The sequence below is a fragment of the Panulirus ornatus genome, chromosome 6 (genome assembly GCF_036320965.1).
Source record: "Panulirus ornatus isolate Po-2019 chromosome 6, ASM3632096v1, whole genome shotgun sequence".
NCBI classification, from domain to species: Eukaryota; Metazoa; Arthropoda; class Malacostraca; order Decapoda; family Palinuridae; genus Panulirus; species Panulirus ornatus.
In genome coordinates this window covers 34,744,119-34,768,473 of record NC_092229.1, presented here as the reverse complement: position 1 = coordinate 34,768,473, position 24,355 = coordinate 34,744,119, and the positions used below count along the sequence as shown (strand labels likewise).

The window sequence follows — 24,355 nt, the reverse complement described above, 5'->3', positions numbered from 1 at the left end:
CAGAGCATCTCTATCAACTCTATCATATGCCTTCTCCAGATCCATAAATGCTACATACAAATCCATTTGCTTTTCTAAGTATTTCTCACATACATTCTTCAAAGCAAACACCTGATCCACACATCCTCTATCACTTCTGAAACCACACTGCTCTTCCCCAATCTGATGCTCTGTACATGCCTTCACCCTCTCAATCAATACCCTCCCATATACTTTACCAGGAATACTCAACAAACTTATACCTCTGTAATTTGAGCACTCACTCTTATCCCCTTTGCCTTTGTACAATGGCACTATGCACGCATTCCGCCAATCCTCAGGCACCTCACCATGAGTCATACATACATTAGATAACCTTACCAACCAGTCAACAATATAGTCACCCCCTTTTTTAATAAATTCCACTGCAATACCATCCAAACCTGCTGCCTTGCCGGCTTTCATCTTCCGCAAAGCTTTCACTACCTCTTCTCTGTTTACCAAATCATTTTCCCTAACCCTCTCACTTTGCACACCACCTCGACCAAAACATCCTATATCTGCCACTCTATCATCAAACACATTCAACAAACCTTCAAAATACTCACTCCATCTTCTTCTCACATCACCACTACTTGTTATCACCTCCCCATTTGCGCCCTTCACTGAAGTTCCCATTTGCTCCCTTGTCTTACGCACTTTATTTACCTCCTTCCAGAACATCTTTTTATTCTCCCTAAAATTTAATGATACTCTCTCACCCCAACTCTCATTTGCCCTTTTTTTTTCAGCTCTTGCACCTTTCTCTTGACCTCCTGTCTCTTTCTTTTATACATCTCCCACTCAATTGCATTTTTTCCCTGCAAAAATCGTCCAAATGCATCTCTCTTCTCTTTCACTAATACTCTTACTTCTTCATCCCACCACTCACTACCCTTTCTAATCAACCCACCTCCCACTCTTCTCATGCCACAGGCATCTTTTGCGCAATCCATCACTGATTCCCTAAATACATCCCATTCCTCCCCCACTCCCCTTACTTCCATTGTTCTCACCTTTTTCCATTCTGTACTCAGTCTCTCCTGGTACTTCCTCACACAGGTCTCCTTCCCAAGCTCACTTACTCTCACCACCCTCTTCACCCCAACATTCACTCTTCTTTTCTGAAAACCCATACAAATCATCACCTTTGCCTCCACAAGATAATGATCAGACATCCCTCCAGTTGCACCTCTCAGCACATTAACATCCAAAAGTCTCTCTTTCGCACGCCTGTCAATTAACACGTAATCCAATAACGCTCTCTGGCCATCTCTCCTACTTACATAAGTATACTTATGTATATCTCGCTTTTTAAACCAGGTATTCCCAATCATCAGTCCTTTTTCAGCACATAAATCTACAAGCTCTTCACCATTTCCATTTACAACACTGAACACCCCATGTATACCAATTATTCCCTCAACTGCCACATTACTCACCTTTGCATTCAAATCACCCATCACTATAACCCGGTCTCGTGCATCAAAACCACTAACACACTCATTCAGCTGCTCCCAAAAAACTTGCCTCTCATGATCTTTCTTCTCATGCCCAGGTGCATATGCACCAATAATCACCCACCTCTCTCCATCAACTTTCAGTTTTACCCATATTAATCGAGAATTTACTTTCTTACATTCTATCACATACTCCCACAACTCCTGTTTCAGGAGTATTGCTACTCCTTCCCTTGCTCTTGTCCTCTCACTAACCCCTGACTTTACTCCCCAGACATTCCCAAACCACTCTTCCCCTTTACCCTTGAGCTTCGTTTCACTCAGAGCCAAAACATCCAGGTTCCTTTCCTCAAACATACTACCTATCTCTCCTTTTTTCACATCTTGGTTACATCCACACACATTTAGGCACCCCACTCTGAGCCTTCGAGGAGGATGAGCATATATATATATATATATATATATATATATATATATATATATATATATATATATATATATATATATATATATATATATATATATATATATAAATATATATGTTTATATATATTTTTTTCTTTTTGCTTTATCGCTGTTTCCCGCGTTTGCGAGGTAGCGCAACGAAACAGACGAAAGAAATGGCCCAACCCACCCCAATACACATGTATATACATACGTCCACACACGCAAATATACATACCTACACAGCTTTCCATGTTTTACCCCAGTCGCTTCACATGCCCTGATTCAATCCACTGACAGCACGTCAACCGCGGTATACCACATCGATCCAATGCACTCTATTCCTTGCCCGCCTTTCAACCTCCTGCATGTTCAGGCCCCGACCACACAAAATCTTTTTCACTCCATCTTTCCACCTCCAATTTGGTCTTCCACTTCTCCTCGTTCCCTCCACCTCTGACATATATATCCTCTTGGTCAATCTTTTCTCACTCATTCTCTCCATGTGCCCAAGCCATTTCAAAACACCCTCTTCTGCTCTCTCAACCACGCTCTTTTTATTTCCACACATCACTCTTACCCTTACGTTACTTACTCGATCAAACTACCTCACACCACACATTGTCCTCAAACATCTCATTTCCAGCACATCCATCCTCCTGCGCACAACTCTATCCATAGCCCACGCCTCGCAACCATACAACATTGTTGGATCCACTATTCCTTCAATCATACCCATTTTTGCTTTCCGAGATAATGTTCTCGACTTCCACACATTCTTCAAGGCTCCCAGAATTTTCGCCCCCTCCCACACCCTATGATCCACTTCCGCTTCCATGGTTCCATCCGCTGCCAGATCCACTCCCATATATCTAAAACACTTTGCTTCCTCCAGTTTTTCTCCGTTCAAACTTAACTCCCAATTGACTTGACCCTCAACGCTACTGTACCTAATAACCTTGCTCTTATTCACATTTACTCTTAACTTTCTTCTTTCACACACTTTACCAAACTCAGTCACCAGCTTCTGCAGTTTCTCACATGAATCAGCCACCAACGCTGTATCATCAGCGAACAGCAACTGACTCACTTCCCAAGCTCTCTCATCCACAACAGACTTCATACTTGCCCCTCTTTCCAAAACTCTTGCATTCACCTCCCTAACAACCCCACCCATAAACAAATTAAACAACCATGGAGACATCACACACCCCTGCCGCAAACCTACATTCACTGAGAACCAATCACTTTCATCTCTTCCTACACGTACACATACCTTACATCCTCGATAAAAACTTTTCACTGCTTCTAACAACTTGCCTCCACACCATATATTCTTAATACCTTCCACAGAGCATCTCTATCAACTCTATCATATGCCTTCTCCAGATTCATAAATCCTATATATATATCCTACATATATGCAGGAGGTTGAAAGGCTGGCAAGGAACAGAGTGAATTGGATCGATGTGGTATAACGGGGTTGGCGTACTGTCAGTGGATTAAATCAGGGCATGTGAAGCGTCTGGGGTAGACCATGGAAAGCTGTGTGGGGCCTGGATGTGGAGGGGGAGCTGTGGTTTCGGGCATTATTGCATGACAGCTGGAGACTGAGTGTGAGCGAATGGGTCTTTGTTGTCTTTTCCTAGCGCTGCCCCGCACGCATGGGGGGTGTGGGGGATGATGTTCCATGTGTGACGGGGTGGCGATGGGAGTGAGTGGGGGCAGATAGTGTGAATTGTGTGTATGGGTGTATATGTATGTGTCTGTGTGTGTATATATATGTATATATATATATATATATATATATATATATATATATATATATATATATATATATATATATATATATATATATATATATATATATATATATATATATATATATATATATATATATATATATATATATATATATACACAGATTGGGGAAGAGCAGTGTGGTTTCAGAAGTGGTAGAGGATATGTGGATCAGGTGTTTGCTTTGAAGAATGTATGTGAGAAATACTTAGAAAAGCAAATGGATTTCTATGTAGCATTTATGGATCTGGAGAAGGCATATGATAGAGTTGATAGAGATGCTCTGTGGAAGGTATTAAGAATATATGGTGTGGGAGGCAAGTTGTTAGAAGCAGTGAAAAGTTTTTATCGAGGATGTAAGGCATGTGCACGTGTAGGAAGAGATGAAAGTGATTGGTTCTCAGTGAATGTAGGTTTGCGGCAGGGGTGTGTGATGTCTCCATGGTTGTTTAATTTGTTTATGGATGGGTTTGTTAGAGAGGTGAATGCAAGAGTTTTGGAAAGAGTGGTAAGTATGAATTCTGTTGGGGATGAGAGAGCTTAGGAAGTGAGTCAGTTGTTGTTCGCTGATGATACAGCGCTGGTGGCTGATTCATGTGAGAAACTGCAGAAGCTGGTGACTGAGTTTGGTAAAGTGTGTGAAAGAAGAAAGTTAAGAGTAAATTTGAATAAGAGCAATGTTATTAGGTACAGTAGGGTTGAGGGTCAAGTCAATTGGGAGGTAAGTTTGAATGGAGAAAAACTGGAGGAAGTAAAGTGTTTTAGATATCTGGGAGTGGATCTGGCAGCGGATGGAACCATTGAAGCGGAAGTGGATCATAGGGTGGGGGAGGGGGCGAAAATTCTGGGAGCCTTGAAGAATGTGTGGAAGTCGAGAACATTATCTCGGAAAGCAAAAATGGGTATGTTTGAAGGAATAGTGGTTCCAACAATGTTGTATGGTTGCGAGGCGTGGGCTATGGATAGAGTTGTGCGCAGGAGGGTGAATGTGCTGGAAATGAGATGTTTGAGGAAAATATGTGGTGTGAGGTGGTTTGATCGGGTAAGTAATGTTAGGGTAAGAGAGATGTGTGGAAATAAATAGAGCATGGTTGAGAGAGCAGAAGAGGGTGTTTTGAAATGGTTTGGGCACATGGAGAGAATGAGTGAGGAAAGATTGACCAAGAGGATATATGTGTCGGAGGTGGAGGGAACGAGGAGAAGTGGGAGACCAAATTGGAGGTGGAAAGATGGAGTGAGAAAGATTTTGTGTGATCCGGGCCTGAACATGCAGGAGGGTGAATTGGATCGATGTGGTATACCGGGGTCGACGTGCTGTCAGTGGATTGAATCAGGGCATGTGAAGCGTCTGGGATAAACCATGGAAAGTTGTGTGGGGCCTGGATGTGGAAAGGGAGCTGTGGTTTCGGGCATTATCGCATGACAGCTAGAGACTGAGTGTGAACGAATGGGGCCTTTGTTGTCTTTTCCTAGTGCTACCTCGCACACATGAGGGGGAGGGGGATGGTATTTTATGTGTGGCGAGGTGGCGATGGAAATGAATAAAGGCAGACAGTGTGAATTGTGTGCCTGGGTATATATGTATGTGTCTGTGTGTATATATATGTGTACATTGAGATGTATAGGTATGTATATTTGCGTGTGTGGACATGTATATATATACATTGTGTATGGGGGTGGGTTGGGCCATTTCTTTCGTCTGTTTCCTTGCGCTACCTCGCAAACGCGGGAGACAGCGACAAAGCAAAATAAATAAAAAATATAAATATTCTTTCTTTCATACTATTCGCTATTTCCCACATTATCGAGGTAGCGTTGAGAACAGAGGTCTGGGACTTTGAGAATATCCTCACCTGGCCCCCTTCTGTGTTCCCTCTTTTGGAAAATTAAAAAAAAAAAAAAGCGAGAAGGGAGGATTTCCAGCCCCCCGCTCCCTCCCATTTTAGTCGCCTTCTCCGACACGCTGGGAATACGTGGGAAGCATTCTTTCTCCCCTCTCCCCAGAGATAATATATATACATATGTGTGAAAGAAGAAAGTTAAGAGTAAATGTGAATAAGAGCAAGGTTATTAGGTACAGTAGGGTTGAGGGTCAAGTCAATTGGGAGGTGAGTTTGAATAGAGAAAAACTGGAGGAGGTGAAGTGTTTTAGATATCTGGGAGTGGATCTGGCAGCGCATGGAACCATGGAAGCGGCAGTGGATCATAGGGTGGGGGAGGGGGCGAAAATTCTGGGAGCCTTGAAGAATGTGTGGAAGTCGAGAACATTGTCTCGGAAAGCAAAAATGGGTATGTTTGGAGGAATAGTGGTTCCAACAATGTTGTATGGTTGCGAGGCGTGGGCTATGGATAGAGTGGTGCGCAGGAGGATGGATGTGCTGGAGATGAGATGTTTGAGGACAATGTGTGGTGTGAGGTGGTTTGATCGAATAAGTAACGTAAGGGTAAGAGAGATGTGTGGAAATAAAAAGAGCGTGGTTGAGAGAGCAGAAGAGGGTGTTTTGAAATGGTTTGGGCACATGGAGAGAATGAATGAGGAAAGATTGACCAAGAGGATATATGTGTCGGAGGTGGAGGGAACGAGGAGAAGAGGGAGACCAAATTGGAGGTGGAAAGATGGAGTGAAAAAGATTTTGTGTGATCGGGGCCTGAACATGCAGGAGGGTGAAAGGAGGGCAAGGAATAGAGTGAATTGGAGCGATGTGGTATACCGGGGTTGACGTGCTGTCAGTGGATTGAATCAGGGCATGTGAAGCGTCTGGGGTAAACCATGGAAAGCTGTGTAGGTATGTATATTTGCGTGTGTGGACGTATATATATACATGTGTATTGGGGTGGGTTAGGCCATTTCTTTCGTCTGTTTCCTTGCGCTACTTCGCAAACGCGGGAGACAGCGACAAAGCAAAAAAAAAAAAAAAAAATCTCTCGATATATATATATATATATATATATATATATATATATATATATATATATATATATATATATATATATATATATATATATATATATATATATGTATATATATATCCCTGGGGATAGGGGAGAAAGAATACTTCCCACGTATTCCCTGCGTGTCGTAGAAGGCGACTAAAAGGGGAGGGAGCGGGTGGCTGGTAATCCTCCCCTCTCGTTTTTTTTTTTTTTTTTTTTCCAAAGAATGAACAGAGAAGGGGGCCAGGTGAGGATATTCCCTCAAAGGCCTAGTCCTCTGTTCTTAACGCTACCTCGCTAATGCGGGAAATGGCGAATAGTATGAAAGAAAGAAAAATATATATATATATATATATATATATATATATATATATATATATATATATATATATGAATATATATATATATATATATATATATATATATATATATATATATATATATATATATATATATATATATATATATATATATATATATATATATATATATATATATATATATATATATATATATATATATATATATATATATATATATATATATATATATGACGCATGTTCCAATCTGAACTCCCTCAAAGGGGTGTCCATGTCAACAGATTCTCCATACTTAAAGAACTCCAATGACGCTTTTTAACCTTTAGTGCCTCACCCTTAACAGGCCAGTGGCAGAGGGAAGTGTAACACAGTATTTGCACAGCTCCTGACAAAATGTTCCCAATGACTACATCTATCTAGGGCCTCTGTTTCCTGCTTCTATCCAATGTGTCTAACTAATAATTATGCGTATATGTTCTTACCTATTGCTTCTATCCACTACTTCGGCCATTTTCCTAACAGGCAGGGCTGGCGCATAGTGATCACTGCAAGAAAATCTAGAGGTCTAAGATTTTCAAAATATTGCCATACAATCCCTGGGGATAGGGGAGAAAGAATACTTCCCACGCATTCCTCACGTGTCGCAGAAGGCGAATAAAGGGGACGGGAGCGGGGGGCCAGAAACCCTCCCCTCATTGTATTTTAACTTTCTAAAAGGGGAAACAGAAGAAGGAGTCACGCGAGGAGTGCTCATCCTCCTCGAAGGTTCAGATTGGGGTGTCTAAATGTGTGTGGATGTAACCAAGATGAGAAAAAAGGAGATATAGGTAGTATGTTTGAGGAAAGGAACCTGGATGTTTTGGCTCTGAGTGAAACGAAGCTAAAGGGTAAAGGGGAAGAGTGGTTTGGGAATGTCTTGGGAGTAAAGTCAGGGGTTAGTGAGAGGACAAGAGCAAGGGAAGGAGTAGCACTACTCCTGAATCAGGAGTTGTGGGAGTATGTGATAGAGTGTGAGAAAGTAAATTCTAGATTGAAATAGGTAAAACTGAAGTTGATGGAGAAAGATGGGTGATTATTGGTGCATATGCACCTTTTCCTGATAAGAAAGATCATGAGAGGCAAGTGTTTTGGGAGCAGCTGAATGAGTGTGTTAGTGGTTTTGATGCACAAGACCGGGTTATAGTGATGAGTGATTTGAATGCAAAAGTGATTAATGTGGCAGTTGAGGGAATAATTGGTGTACATGGAGTGTTCAGTGTTGTAAATGGAAATGGTGAAGAGTTTGTAGATTTATGTGCTGAAAAAGGACTGGTGATTGGGAATACCTGGTTTAAAAAGCGAGATATACATAAGTATACGTATGTAAGTAGGAGAGATGACCAGAGAGCGTTATTGGATTACGTGTTAATTGATAGATGCACGAAAGAGAGACTTTTGGATTTTAATGTGCTGAGAGGTGCAACTGGAGTGATGTCTGATCATTATCTTGTGGAGGCGAAGGTGAAGATTTGTGGGGGTTTTCAGAAAAGAAGACAGAATGTTGGGGTGAAAAGAGTGGTGAGAGTAAGTGAGCTTAGGAAGGAGACTTGTGTGAGGAAGTACGAGGAGAGACGGAGTAGAGAATGGAAAAAGGTGAGAACAAAGGAGGTAAGGGGAGTGGGGGAGGAATGGGATGTATTTAGGGAAGCAGTGATGGCTTGCGCAAAAGATGCTTGTGGCATGAGAAGCGTGGGAGGTGGGTTGATTAGAAAAGGTAGTGAATGGTGGGATGAAGAAGTAAGATTATTAGTGAAAGAGAAGAGAGAGGCATTTGAACGATTTTTGCAGGGCAAAAATGCAAATGAGTGGGAGAGGTATAAAAGAAAGAGGCAGGAGGTCAAGAGAAAGGTGCAAGAGGTGAAAAAGAGTGCAAATGATAGTTGGTGTGAGAGAGTATCATTAAATTTCAGGGAGAATAAAAAGATGTTTTGGAAGGAGGTAAATAAAGTGCGTAAGACAAGGGAGCAAATGGGGACTTCAGTGAAGGGGGCTAATAGGGAGGTGATAAGAAGTAGTGGTGATGTGAGAAGTAGATGGAGTGAGTATTTTGAAGGTTTGTTGAATGTGCTTGATGATACAGTGGCAGGTATAGGGTGTTTTGGTCGAGGTGGTGTGCAAAGTGAGAGGGTTGGGAAAATGATTTGGTAAATAGAGAAGAGGTAGTAAAAGCCTTATGGAAGATGAAAGCCGGCAAAGCAGCAGGTTTGTATGGTATTGCAGTGGAATTTATTAAAAAAGTGGGTGACTGTATTGTTGACTGATTGGTAAGGTTATTTAATGCATGTATGATTCATGGTGAGGTACCTGAGGATTGGCGGAATGCTTGCCTGGTGCCATTGTACAAAGGGAAAGGGGATAGGAGTGAGTGCTCAAAATACAGAGGTATAAGTTTGTTGAGTATTCCTGGTAAATTATATGGGAGGGTATTGATTGAGAGGGTGAAGGCGTGTACAGAGCATCAGATTGGAGAAGAGCAGTGTGGTTTCAGAAGTTGTAGAGGATGTGTGGATCAAGTGTTTGCTTTGAAGAATGTATGTGAGAAATACTTAGAAAAACAAATGGATTTGTATGTAGCATTTATGGATCTGGAGAAGGCATATGATAGATTTGATAGAGATGTTCTGTGGCAAGTTTTAAGAATATATGGTGTGGGAGGCAAGTTGTTAGAAGCAGTGAAAAGTTTTTATCGAGGATGTAAGGCATGTGTACGTGTAGGAAGGGAGGAAAGTGATTGGTTCTCAGTGAATGTAGGTTTGCGGCAGGGGTGTGTGATGTCTCCATGGTTGTTTAATTTGTTTGTGGATGGGGTTGTTAGGGAGGTGAATGCAAGAGTTTTGGAAAGAGGGGCAAGTATGCAGTCTGTAATGGATGAGAGAGCTTAGGAAGTGAGTCAGTTGTTGTTCGCTGATGATACAACGCTGGTGGCTGATTCATGTAAGAAACTGCAGAAGCTAGTGACTGAGTTTGGTAAAGTGTGTGAAAGAAGAAAGTTAAGAGTAAATGTGAATAAGAGCAAGGTTATTAGGTACAGTAGGGTTGAGGGTCAAGTCATTTGGGATGTAAGTATGAATGGAGAAAAACTGGAGGAAGTAAAGTGTTTTAGATATCTGGGAGTGGGTCTGGCAGTGGATGGAACCATGGAAGCGGAAGTGAATCATAGGGTGGCGGAGGGGTATAAATTCTGGGAGCCTTGAAGAATGTGTGGAAGTCGAGAACATTATCTCGGAAAGCTAAAATGGGTATGTTTGAAGGAATAGTGGTTCCAAGAATGTTGTATGGTTGCGAGGCGTGGGCTATGGATAGAGTTGTGCGCATGAGGGTGGATGTGTTGGAAATGAGATGTTTGAGGACAATATGTGGTGTGAGGTGGTTTGATCGAGTAAGTAATGTAAGGGTGAGAGAGATGTGTGGAAATAAAAAGAGTGTGGTTGAAAGAGCAGACTAGGGTGTTTTGAAATGGTTTGGTCACATGGAGAGAATGATTGAGGAAAGATTGACCAAGAGAATATATGTGTCAGAGGTGGAGGGAACGAGGAGAAGTGGGAGACCAAACTGGAGGTGGAAAGATGGAGTGAAAAAGATTTTGAGTGATCGGGGCCTGAACATGCAGGAGGGTGAGAGGCGTGCAAGGATTAGAGTGAATTGGAACGATGTGGTATACCGGGGTCGACGTTGTGTCAATGGATTGAACTAGGGCATGTGAAGCGTATGGGGTAAACCATGGAAAGTTCTGTGGGGCCTGGATGTGGAAAGAGAACTGTGGTTTCGGTGCATTATTAATGACAGCTAGAGACTGAGTGTGAACGAATGGGGCCTTTGGTGTCTTCCCTAGCGGTGCCCCGCACACATGAGGGGGGAGGGGGTTGTTATTCCATGTGTGGCGAGGTGGCGATGCTAACAAATAAAGGCAGACAGTATGAATTATGTGCATATATATATATGTATATGTCTGTGTGTGTATATATATGTGTACATTGAGATGTATAGGTATGTATATTTGCGTGTGGACGTGTATGTATATACATGTGTATGTGGGCGGGTTGGGCCATTCTTTCGTCTATTTCCTTGCGCTACCTCGCTAACGCGGGAGACAGCTACAAAGCAAAAAGAATAAATAAATAAATACTTTTATTTGATATTTGGTTTAACCTTGTAAGATAGAATAAAGTTACATATGTTGATTTCTATTCTCCCACATGGGATTTAAGTAACCATTTACAAACGTACATGATGCATTTACTAGTACTACATAACTACAAAGAAAATCATGCCTTTGAAAACGTTCAAAGCAATATATATTCTCCACTCCCCTTGTTGGGTGACGATGAACACCTATGAATGTTGTATAACACTGACTAAACATAAGTCTTGTGTTTCACTCTCCCTTGCAGCGGCAACATCATCATCATCATCAACAACAGGAGCAGCAGCAGCAGCAGTGGTGATGGGAACCATGTCTTCCATGTATATGTTCACAACCCTCTTGTTACTGGCCATCGGCATCCACTTTTCCGTGAGTCCTGCAACAACATGTTGTCATGTACCACACACATCCACTATATACTTTTCCACGCTCTACTCCTGCACAGTATATTGTACAATGTACTTACACCCCGAATACAATCATGCACAAATAACGGTCACAGTACATACTGGTATGCACTGTACACACATATTGCATATTTTCTTACGTATTTTCATTTTTCACATCTGCGTTAAACACATATTTGTCCACTGTGTATATCCTTATATATTATACATGTTTCCTGCACACTAATACATGATAAACATGTATGGCTTATAAGGTCTTACTCAATATGTTGGTATAACTTCTGTGTACCTGGGGTTGAAAACTGTCAAGGTACAGCATGCAAATATATTGAGACACTATGAATATACCCAAAGGTTAACTAGACAGGACTACTACAAAAGCTTTTCTGGTATTTACCTACAGGAGGGAAAGAAATCCGAGGATGTGCGGCAAACGCAGGATAGTAGTATGTACATGCAAGCTGTTTGGTTTTTCTCGGCTTATGCTACTACAGTACATGCTGTAGACACTTTTGAATAAATCAATGTCAGTTCCTGATGAAGCTAAGAAATATCCAGTTTTTCTGACTTTTTCTCTTTTCTTTCTTTCGGTATTTCATCGGATCCACTGGGTAATAACAAAAATAATGAATAGCTTTATCAAATGTGTGCTATGCAATTTGTCTCTCTCTCTCTCTCTCTCTCTCTCTCTCTCTCTCTCTCTCTCTCTCTCTCTCTCTCTCTCTCTCTCTCTCTCTCTCTCTCTCTCTCTCATTATCTAATTATTTGTTATACTTTGTCGCTGTCTCCCGCGTTAGCGAGGTAGCGCAAGGTAACAGACGAAAGAATGGACCAACCAAACCTACATACACGTGTATATACATACACGTCCACACACGCACATATACATACCTATACATCTCAACGTGTGTATATATATATATATATATAAAAGAAAGAAGATATATATATATATATATATATATATATATATATATATATATATATATATATATATATCTTTTCTTTTCTTTCAAACTATTCGCCATTTCCCGCATTAGCAAGGTAGCGTTAAGAACAGAGGACTGGGCCTCTGAGGGAATATCCTCACCTGGCCCCCTTCTCTGTTCCTTCTTTTGGAAAATTTAAAAAAAAAAAAAAAAAAAAAAAAAAAATGAGAGGGGAGGATTTCCAGCCCCCCGCTCCCTATATATATATATATATATATATATATATATATATATATATATATATATATATTTTTTTTTTTTTCTTTTCATACTATTCGCCATTTCCCGCATTAGCGAGGTAGCATTAAGAACAGAGGACTGGGCCTTAGAGGGAATATCCTCACCTGGCCCCCTTCTCTGTTCCTTCTTTTGGAAAATTAAAAAAAAAAACGAGAGGGGAGGATTTCCAGCCACCCGCTCCCTCCCCTTTTAGTCGCCTTCTACGACACGCAGGGAATACGTGGGAAGTATTCTTTCTCCCCTAACCCCAGGGATAATATATATATATATATATATATATATATATATATATATATATATATATATATATATATATATATATATATATATATATATATTTATTTATTTATTTTGCTTTGTCGCTGTCTCCCGCGTTTATGAGGTAGCGCAAGGAAACAGACGGAAGAAATGGCCCAACCCACCTCCATACACATGTATATACATACACGTCCACACACGCAAATATACATACCTATACATCTCAATGTACACATATATATATACACACACAGACACATACATATATACCCGTGCACACAATTCACACTGTCTGCCTTTATTCATTCCCATCGCCACCTCGCAACACATGGAATACCATCCCTCTCCCCCCTCATGTGTGCGAGGTAGCGCTAGGAAAAGACAACAAAGGCCCCATTCGTTCACACTCAGTCTCTAGCTATCATGCAATAATGCCCGAAACCACAGCTCCCTTTCCACATCCAGGCCCCACACAACTTTCCATGGTTTACCCCAGACGCTTCACATGCCCTGATTCAATCCACTGACAGCACGTCAACCCCGGTATACCACATCGATCCAATTCACTCTATTCCTTGCCCGCCTTTCACCCTCCTGCATGTTCAGGCCCCGATCACTCAAAGTCTTTTTCACTCCATCTTTCCACCTCCAATTTGGTCTCCCACTTCTCCTCGTTCCCTCCACCTCCGACACATATATCCTCTTGGTCAATCTTTCCTCACTCATTCTCTCCATGTGCCCAAACCATTTCAAAACACCCTCTTCTGCTCTCTCAACCACGCTCTTTTTATTTCCACACATCTCTCTTACCCTTACATTACTTACTCGATCAAACCACCTCACACCACACATTGTTCTCAAACATCTCATTTCCAGTACATCCACCCTCCTGCGCACAACTCTATCCATAGCCCACGCCTCGCAACCATACAACATTGTTGGAACCACTATTTCTTCAAACATACCCCTTTTTGCTTTCCGAGAAAATGTTCTCGACTTCCACACATTCTTCAAGGCTCCCAGGACTTTCGCCCCCTCCCCCACCCGATGATTCACTTCCGCTTCCATGGTTCCATCCGCTGCCAGATCCACTCCCAGATATCTAAAATACTTTACTTCCTCCAGTTTTTCTCCATTCAAACTTACATCCCAATTGACTTGTCCCTCAACCCTACTGTACCTAATAACCTTGCTCTTATTCACATTTTCTCTTAACTTTCTTCTTTCACACACTTTGCCAAACTCAGTCACCAGCTTCTGCAGTTTCTCACATGAATCAGCCACCAGCGCTGTATCATCAGCGAACAACAACTGACTCACTTCCCAAGCTCTCTCATCCACAACAGACTTCATACTTGCCCCTCTTTCCAAAACTCTTGCATTCACCTCCCTAACAACCCCATCCATAAACAAATTAAACAAAGCCTAGCTTCGTTTCTTCGATGTATATCAACTGACTGTTATATCTCTCTCTTGTGTCTCCCCTGATGATGTGATTATTACACGAAAGTGCACTTGGGACCTTTTTGTGTTTCATTTTCCCCGTGGATTCATATGAATATCTTGATCACGCGCAAAGTTGTGATCCTTTCCAATATATATGTGTGTGTGTGTGTGTGTGTGTGTGTGTGTGTGTGTGTGTGTGTGTGTGTGTGTGTGTGTGTGTTTGCGTGTGAGTGTGTGTGTGTGTGAACGAATGTGGCATTTTTGATGGTGGGAAGAGGTGGATGCTATTACGTGTGTGTCGGGGTGGCCCCGGGAATGGTATAGGCAGCAAATATGGATATATACATATGTATATATGAATATGTCTGTGTATGTATGTATATATGTATGTATGTATGTAATTATGCATTGAGAGGTATATGTATGGATATGTGCGCGCGTGAGCGTTTATGTGTGTACAATTGTACATAGGTGGGTTCGGTCATTTCTCAACTGTTTCCTGCGCTACATAGCTACCGCGGTACTGCAGTTAAGCATTATGATAATAAATATATATATATATATATATATATATATATATATATATATATATATATATATATATATATATATATATATATATATATATATATATATATATACATATATATATATATATATATATATATATATATATATATATATGTATATATATATATATATATATATATATATATATATATATATATATATATATATATTTATATATATATATATATATATATATATATATATATATATATATATATATATATATATATATATATATATATATATATATATATATATATATATTGGTAAGGAACACAATTTTGCGCGTGATCAAGTATATTCCTTTTTCAGTCCACGGGGAACATGATAATTTCCCAAGTATACTTTCGTGTAATAATCTCATCATCTCTGGAGATACGAGAAAGAATTATAAGTCAGCTGATATAAAACGAAGAGACGTTGCTCGGACGCCATTTGGTAAACACGTGATTGTCCAAGACAGACAACGAGTGTATCATAAATTTATTATGTGGCCAAGAGGGGGAATTGTTCACAAATTTTATCAACAATAAAGTTATCGAATTTGTATAGACCTTCACTAATATTAAGGTTATAATTCTTTATGAAATTGCTAATAATGATTCAGTGATATTTCTCGTGGTACTGGAGTAAGAATCAATAACTGAGATGGTACTACTCCAGTCAATACAATGATCGTAGTTTTTAACGTGATTGAATAAGGCATTTGATTCTTTTCCTGTTCTTATACTATATTTGTGTTGCTTAAGTGTAACGGAAAGATCCTTACCAGTCTGACAACATGAAATTTATCGTAATTTCCACATGGCACTTCATAGATGTATCCAGAATTTTTTGGTGAGTTCCTGATTAAGATATTCTTTATAGTATTATTGTGGCTGAAGGCAACATTTACATTAAAGGATTTAAGCAACATGCGAAGTAAAGTAAAATTGTTATCAAAAGGGGAACTAGAATATTCTTGGTGTCAATGGGAGGATTGGGTTCAACTCTATAGAATGATTTCTTTGCTAACTTCAGGGATTTATTAATGAAGATCAAGGGTACTTTAACTTAGATCCAATAGAATATATCTTCTCAAACACATCATATAAACTCTGGAGTGCAAATACGTAATGCCCTGAGGAATATAGATTAGAATGATGATAATTCAACTCTATCATGTTGAGATGAGTAACAATGGATATATGAACATACATTGGTAGGTTTTCTGTATATGCTAAACTTAAACTTGCTTCCTTGCCTATGGATCATGCAATCTAAAAATGGTAACATACCATTTTTTTTCATTTTTTACAGTAAATTTGATGGAAGGTACTAAGTTGTTAAATAAGGGGAGAAATGTGTGTAAAATTAAATTTATTGGCCAAACACAAAGAACATCATCTACATAACTAAACGAAACTGCATTAGAAGGTAAGATAACCTTTCGTAGTTCTGTTTCAAAGAATTCCATATAGAGATTACTTAGTAGAGGTAAGACTGGGTTACCAATTGTCATACAGAATTTTTGAGTATAGTATTCTCCATTGAACTGAAATACAGTCTTTTATATACAATTTTATAAGTTCAGTGAAAACAGACTTTGAAATAGGCAAATGAATATCATCCAAAACATCAAATGAATATTCTAAAAGGTCATCAACTGGAACTTTTGTGACCAGTGAGGAAACATCAAAGCTAACAAGTTTGAAATCAAAATTAACATTGATAATGTTGAGCTTGTGAACTAAATCTACATTGTTCATATTTGAATTTGATATCTTATCCACAAAAGGGCTTGATAAAGAAACTAACCATTTTGACAATTTTATGTGATGGAGCCTACTGAACTCACTAAAGGTCTTGTTGGAGAATTTTGTTTATGTGTTTTCATAAGTCCATACATATATAGTAATGCAGGGGACAAAGATGATAAACTTTTGATAAGAGAATTATTGCCTTTCAACAACAGCTTCATTTCTTTATTGGAATGGGAATTAACTGCTTCCAGGGTATTTTTACTGAGTTTGAAATATGTTGTGTCATCATTAAAAAGATCATTCATTTTTAGATAAATAATTACTTTTGTCCATAATTACATCAGTGTTAACGTTTAACCATTTTTTTTATTACTATTTTGCTTTGTCGTTGTCTCCCGCGTTAGCGAGGTAGCGCAAGGAAGCAGACGAAAGAATGGCCCAACCCACCCACATACACATGTGTATATACATACACGTCCACACACGCAAGTCTACATACCTATACATCTCAACGTATACATATATATACATACAGACAAATACATATAAACACTTGTACATAATTCATACTATCTGCCTTTATTCATTCCCATCGCCACCTCGCAACACATGAAATAACAACCCCCTCCCCCCTCATGTGTCCAAGGTAGCGCTAATAAAAGACAACAAAGGCCACATTCGTTCACAATCAGTCTCTAGCTGTCATGTAATAATGCACCTAAACCACAGCTTCCTTTCCACATCCAGGCCCCACAGAACTTTCCATGGTTTACCCCAGACGCTTCATATGCCCTGGTTCAAACCATTAATAGCACGTCGACCCCGGTATACCAAATCGTTCCAATTCACTCTATTCCTTGCACGCCTATTACCCTCCTGCATCTTCAGGCACCAATCATTCAAAATCATTTTCATTCCATCTTTCCAATTCCAATTTGGTCTCCCACTTCTCCTCGTTCCCTCCACCTCCGACACTTATATCCTCTTTGCCAATCTTTGATTACTCATTCTCTCTATGTGACCAAACAATTTCAAAACACCCTCCCCTGCTCTCTCACCCACACTCTTTTTATCACTACACATTTCTCTGGCCCTATTATTACTTATTCGATCGAACCACCTCACTCCACATATTGTCCTCAAACATCTCATTTCCAGCACATCCACCCTCCTCCGCACAACTCTATCCATAGCCCACGCCTCGTAACCAGATAACATTGTTGGAACCACTATTCCTTCAAACATACCCACTTTTGCTTTCCGAGATAATGCTCTTGACTTCGACACATTCTTCAATGCTCTCAGAATTTTTGCCCTCTCCCCCACCCTATGATTCACTTCCGCGTCCATGGTTCCATCCGCTGCCAAATCTACTCCCAAATATCTAAAACACTTCACTTCCTCCAGTTTTTCTCCATTCTAACGTACCTCCCAACTGACTTGACCCTCAACCATACTGTACCTAATAACCTTGTTCTTATTCACATTTACTCAGTCACCAGCTTCTGCAGTTTCTCACATGAATCAGCCACCATCTCTGTATCATCAGCGAACAACAACTGACTCACTTCCCAAGCTCTCTCATCCACAACATACTACGTATTTGCCTCTCTTTCCAAAATTCATGCATTCACCTCCCTAAAAATCCCATCCACAAACAAATTAAACAACCATGGAGACATCAAACACCCCTGCCGCAAACCTATATTCACTGAGAACCAATCACTTTCCTCTCTTCCTACACGTACACATGCCTTACATCCGCGATAAAAACTTTTCACTGCCTCCAACAACTTGCCTCACACACCATATATTCTTAATACCTTCAACAGAGCATCTCTATCAACTCTATCATATGCCTTCTCTAGATCCATAAATACTAGATACAAATACATTTGCTTTTCTAAGTATTTGCCACATACATTCTTCAAGGCAAACACCTGATCCACACATCCTCTACCACATCTGAAACCACACTGGTCTTCCCCAATCTGATGCTCTGTACATGCCTTCACACTCTCAGTCAATACCTTTCCATACAATTTCCTTGGAATACTCAACAACCTTATACCTCTGTAATTTGAGCACTCACTTTTATCCCACTGCCTATGTACAATGGCACTATGCAAGCATCCCATCCTATCCTCAAGCACCTCATCATGAATCATACATACATTAAATAACCTTACCAACCAGTCAACAATACGGTCACCCCCTTTCTTAATAGATTCCACTGCAAAACGATCCAAACCCGCTGCCATGCCGGCTTTCATCTTCCGCAAAGCTTTTACTACCGCTTCTCTGTTTACCACATCATTTTCCCTAACCTTGTCACTTTGCACACCACCTCGACCAAAACACCCTATATCTGTCACTCTATCATCAAACACATTCAACAAACCTTCAAAATAGTCACTCCATCTCCTTCTCACATCACCACTACTTGTTATCACCTCCCAATTAGCCCCCTTCACTGAAGTTCCTACTTGTTACCTCGTCTTACGCAATTTATTTACCTTCTTCCAAAACATCGTTTTATTCTCCCTAAAATTTAATGATACTCTCTCACCCCAACTCTCATTTGCCCTGTTTTTCCCCTTTTGCACCTTTCTCTTGAGCTCCTGCCTCTTTCGTTTATACATCTCCCACTCATTTGCATTATTTCCCTGCAAACATCGTCCAAATGCCTCTCTCTTCTCTTTCAATACTACTCTTACTTCATCCCACCACTCACTACCCTCTCTAATCTGCCCACCTCCCACACTTCTCATGCCACAAGCATCTTTTGCGCAAGCCATCACTGCTTCCTTAAATACATCCCATTCCTCCCCCATTCCCCGTGCGTCCTTTGTTCTCACCTTTTTTTCATTCTGTACTCAGTCTCTCCTGGTACTTCCTCACACAAGTCTCCTTCCCAAGCTCACTTACTCTCACCACTCTTTTCAACCCAAAGTTCTCTCCTCTTTTCTGAAAACCTCTATAAATCTTCACTTTTGCCTCCACAAGATAATGATCAGGCATCCCTCCAGTTGCACCTCTCAGCACATTAACATCCAAAAGTCTCTCTTTCGCGCGCCTATCAATTAATACGTAATCCAATAACGCTCTATGGCCATCTCTCCTACTTACATACTTATACTTATGTATATCTCTCTAGTTTAAACCAGGTATTTCTAATCACCAGTCCTTTTTCAGCACAAAAATCTACAAGCTCTTCACCATTTCCATTTACAACACTGAACACCCCATGTACACCAATTAGTCCCTCAACTGCCACACTACTCACCTTTGCATTCAAATCACCCATCACTATAACCCGGCCTCATGCATCAAAACTACTAACACGCTCTCTCAGCTGCTCCCAAAACACTTGCCTCTCATGATTTTTCTTCTCATGCCCAGGTGCATATACACCAATAATCACCTTTCTCTCTCCATCAACTTTCAGTTTTACCCATATGAATCTAGAGTTTACTTTCTTACACACTGTCACATACTCCCACCACTCCTGTTTTAGGAGTAATGCTACTCTTTCCCTTGCTCTTGTCCTCCTACTAACCCCTGACTTTACTCCCAAGACATTCCCAAACCACTCTTCCCCTTTACTCCTGAGCTTCGTTTCGCTCAGAGCCAAAACATCCAGGTTCCTTTCCTCAAACATACTACCTATCTCTCCTTTTTTCTAATCTTTGTTACATCCACACACATTTCGACACCCCAATCTGAGCCTTCGAGGAGGATGAGCTCTCTCCGCGTGACTCCTTCTGTTTCCCCTTAATTCTATATCTTTGTCTATATTTAAACTGTTAATAGTTCTTACAAATCTTTTAGGGCAATTAGGATTCACTGGTTTTGACAAAATGGCATATACTAAACCCTTACAGATATTAATTTCATCATTTGGTAATTTGCTGTACTTCTCTAAATTGCAAAAAAACATTGTGACATCAAGACAGCTGGCTTCCCTGTAAGAGCACACAAAACTTAATCGATAGTCTGAATCCCACAAGGAATCCCTAGTTGTTTATTGGACAGGTTTACCACGAGAGAAGGTTTTATGTTCTCCGTCCAGTCACTGTTTTCAGTGAGATGGTTCAACCTATAATTCAGCTTCATTTATAGCCTATAGCGTTCACTTCTTAATCTATTATAGCTATAGTCCAATATTTTGTTCATTGAACTGAAATAAAATGGTGTATAGAATACTGTGTATTTCAATTCAATGGAGAATATTACGCTCAAAAATTTGGTATGGCAATGGGTAACCCTCTTTCACCTGTATTAAGTAATCTTCATATGGAATTCTTTGAAACAAAATTATTAATCGATATCTTACCTTTTAATGGAATTTACTTTAGGTATGTAGATGTTGTTCTTTGTGTTTCGTCAACAAATGAAAATTTACAAACATTTTTCCCCTTACTTAACAATTAAGTACCTTCCATAGACTTTTCTGTAGGAAATGAAAATAATGGCAAGTTACCATTTTCAGACTGCATAATCCACAGTCAAGGAAACAAGTTTAAGTTTAGCATATACAGAAATCCTAACAATGTATGCTCATATATACACCCTTACTCATCTCAACATAATAGAGTTAGATTATCATCATTTCAATCTATGTTCTTTTGGGCATTACGTATTTGCAATGCAGAGTTTATTGATGATGAGTTTGAGAAGATATATTCTATTGGGTCTAAGTACCTTTGGTCTTTTATTGATAAATTCCTTAAGTTAGCAAAGAAATCATTTTATAGAGTTGAACCCAAACCTCCCATTGACACCAAGAATCTTTTAGTTCCCCCTTTTAATAACGATTTTACTTTACTTCACATGTTGCTCAAATCCTTTCATGTAAATGTTGCCTTCAACAACAATGATAACATAAAGAATATCTTAATCAGAAACTTACTAGAAAATTCTCCGGGATGCATCTATAAAGTGCAATGTGAAAATTGTGATAACTTTTATGTTGAGCAGACTGGTAAGGATCTTTCTGTTAGACTTACGCAATATAAATATAGTATAAGAACAGGACAAGAATCAAATGCCTTTTCTAAACACGTTAAAACTACGATCATTGTATTTATTGGAGGAATGGCACCTCAGTTATCAACTAAATCCATTACCACGAGAAATATCATTGAAGCTTCTATCATTAGATACAAAAAGATTTATAATCATAATATTGGTAAAGGTCTATACAAATTGGATAGCTTATTACTGATAAAATTTGCATGTCTTGGACAATCACGTGTTTAACAAATACCGTACTAGTTACGTCTCTTCGTTGTATATCAGCTGACTTATATTTCTTTCTTGTATCTCCCCAGATGATGTGATTATTACACGAGAGTGCACTTGGAACCTTATCGTGCTTCACTTTCCCCGTGGACTCATAGGAATATTTCTTTCTTTCTTTCATACTATTCGCCATTTCCCGCGTTAGCGAGGAAGCGTTAACAACAGAGGACTGGGCTTTTGAGGGAATATCCTCACCTGGTCCCCTTCTCTATTCCTCCTTTAGGAAAATTAAAAAAAAAAAACGAGAGAGGAGGATATCCAGCCACCCGCTCCCTCCCCTTTTAGTCGACTTCTACAACACTCAGGGAATACGTAGGAAGTATTCTTTCTCCCCTATCCTCATGAATTTATACATTCATAGGAATATACATACATATATTTACGCATATATGTATATATATATATATATATATATATATATATATATATATATATATATATATATATATATATATATATATATATATATATATATATATATATATATATATATATATATATATATATATATATATATATACATATTTGTATATATATATATATATATATATATATATATATATATATATATATATATATATATATATATATATATATATATATATATATATATATATATATATATATATATATATATATATATATATATATATATATTGGAAAGGATCACAATTTTGCACGTGATCAAGATATTCCTATGAGTCCACGGGAAAAATGAAACACAAAAAAGATCCCAAGTGCACTTTCGTGTAATTATCACATCATCAGGGGAGACACAAGAGATGAATATAACAGTCAGTTGATATACAACCTAAGAGACGAGGCTAGGACGCCATTTGGTAAACATGTGATTGTGACAATCACTGGGCCTTTGAGGGAATAATCCTCACCTGGCCCCCTTCTCTGTTCCTTCTTTTGGAAAATTAAATATATATATATATATATATATATATATATATATATATATATATATATATATATATATATATATATATATATATATTTTTTTTTTTTTTTTGCTTTGTCGCTGTCTCCCGCGTTTGCGAGGTAGCGCAAGGAAACAGACGAAAGAAATGGCCCAACCCACCCCCATACACATGTATATACATACGTCCACACACGCAAATATACATACCTACACAGCTTTCCATGGTTTACCCCAGACGCTTCACATGCCCTGATTCAATCCACTGACAGCAAGTCAACCCCGGTATACCACATCGCTCCAATTCACTCTATTCCTTGCCCTCCTTTCACCCTCCTGCATGTTCAGGCTCCGATCACACAAAATCTTTTCACTCCATCTTTCCACCTCCAATTTGGTCTCCCTCTTCTCCTCGTTCCCTCCACCTCCGACACATATATCCTCTTGGTCAATCTTTCCTCACTCATTCTCTCCATGTGACCAAACCATTTCAAAACACCCTCTTCTGCTCTCTCAACCACGCTCTTTTTATTTCCACACATCTCTCTTACCCTTACGTTACTTACTCGATCAAACCACCTCACACCACACATTGTCCTCAAACATCTCATTTCCAGCACATCCATCCTCCTGCGCACCACTCTATCCATAGCCCACGCCCCGCAACCATACAACATTGTTGGAACCACTATTCCTTCAAACATACCCATTTTTGCTTTCCGAGATAATGTTCTCGACTTCCACACATTCTTCAAGGCTCCCAGAATTTTCGCCCCCCCCCCCACCCTATGATCCACTTCCGCCTCCATGGTTCCATCCGCTGCCAGATACATATATATATATATATATATATATATATATATATATATATATATATATATATATATATATATATATATATATATATATATATATATATATATATATATATATATATATATATATATATATATATATATATATATATATATATATATATATATATATATATATATATATATATATATATATATATATATATATATATATATATATATATATATATATATATATATATATATATATATATATATATATATATATATATATATATATATATATATATATATATATATATATATATATATATATATATATATATATATATATATATATATATATATATATATACATATATATATATATACATATATATATATATATATATATATATATATATATATATATATATATATATATATATATATATATATATATATATATATATATATATATATATTGATACAGTGGTGAAATTGATGAGAACTGCTATTGA

At 38.7% G+C, this 24,355-nt stretch overlaps 1 long non-coding RNA gene across 1 annotated transcript in view; it reads left to right on the top strand.

Moving 5' to 3' along the window:
- LOC139749155 (uncharacterized) overlaps positions 1-24,355 on the top strand; it is a 118,554-nt gene that overhangs the window by 6,590 nt on the left and 87,609 nt on the right. The window contains exons 2-3 of the long non-coding RNA XR_011712892.1: positions 11,407-11,528; positions 11,970-12,012. This is a non-coding gene — a long non-coding RNA (uncharacterized lncRNA). The remainder of the gene's footprint in view (positions 1-11,406; positions 11,529-11,969; positions 12,013-24,355) is intronic.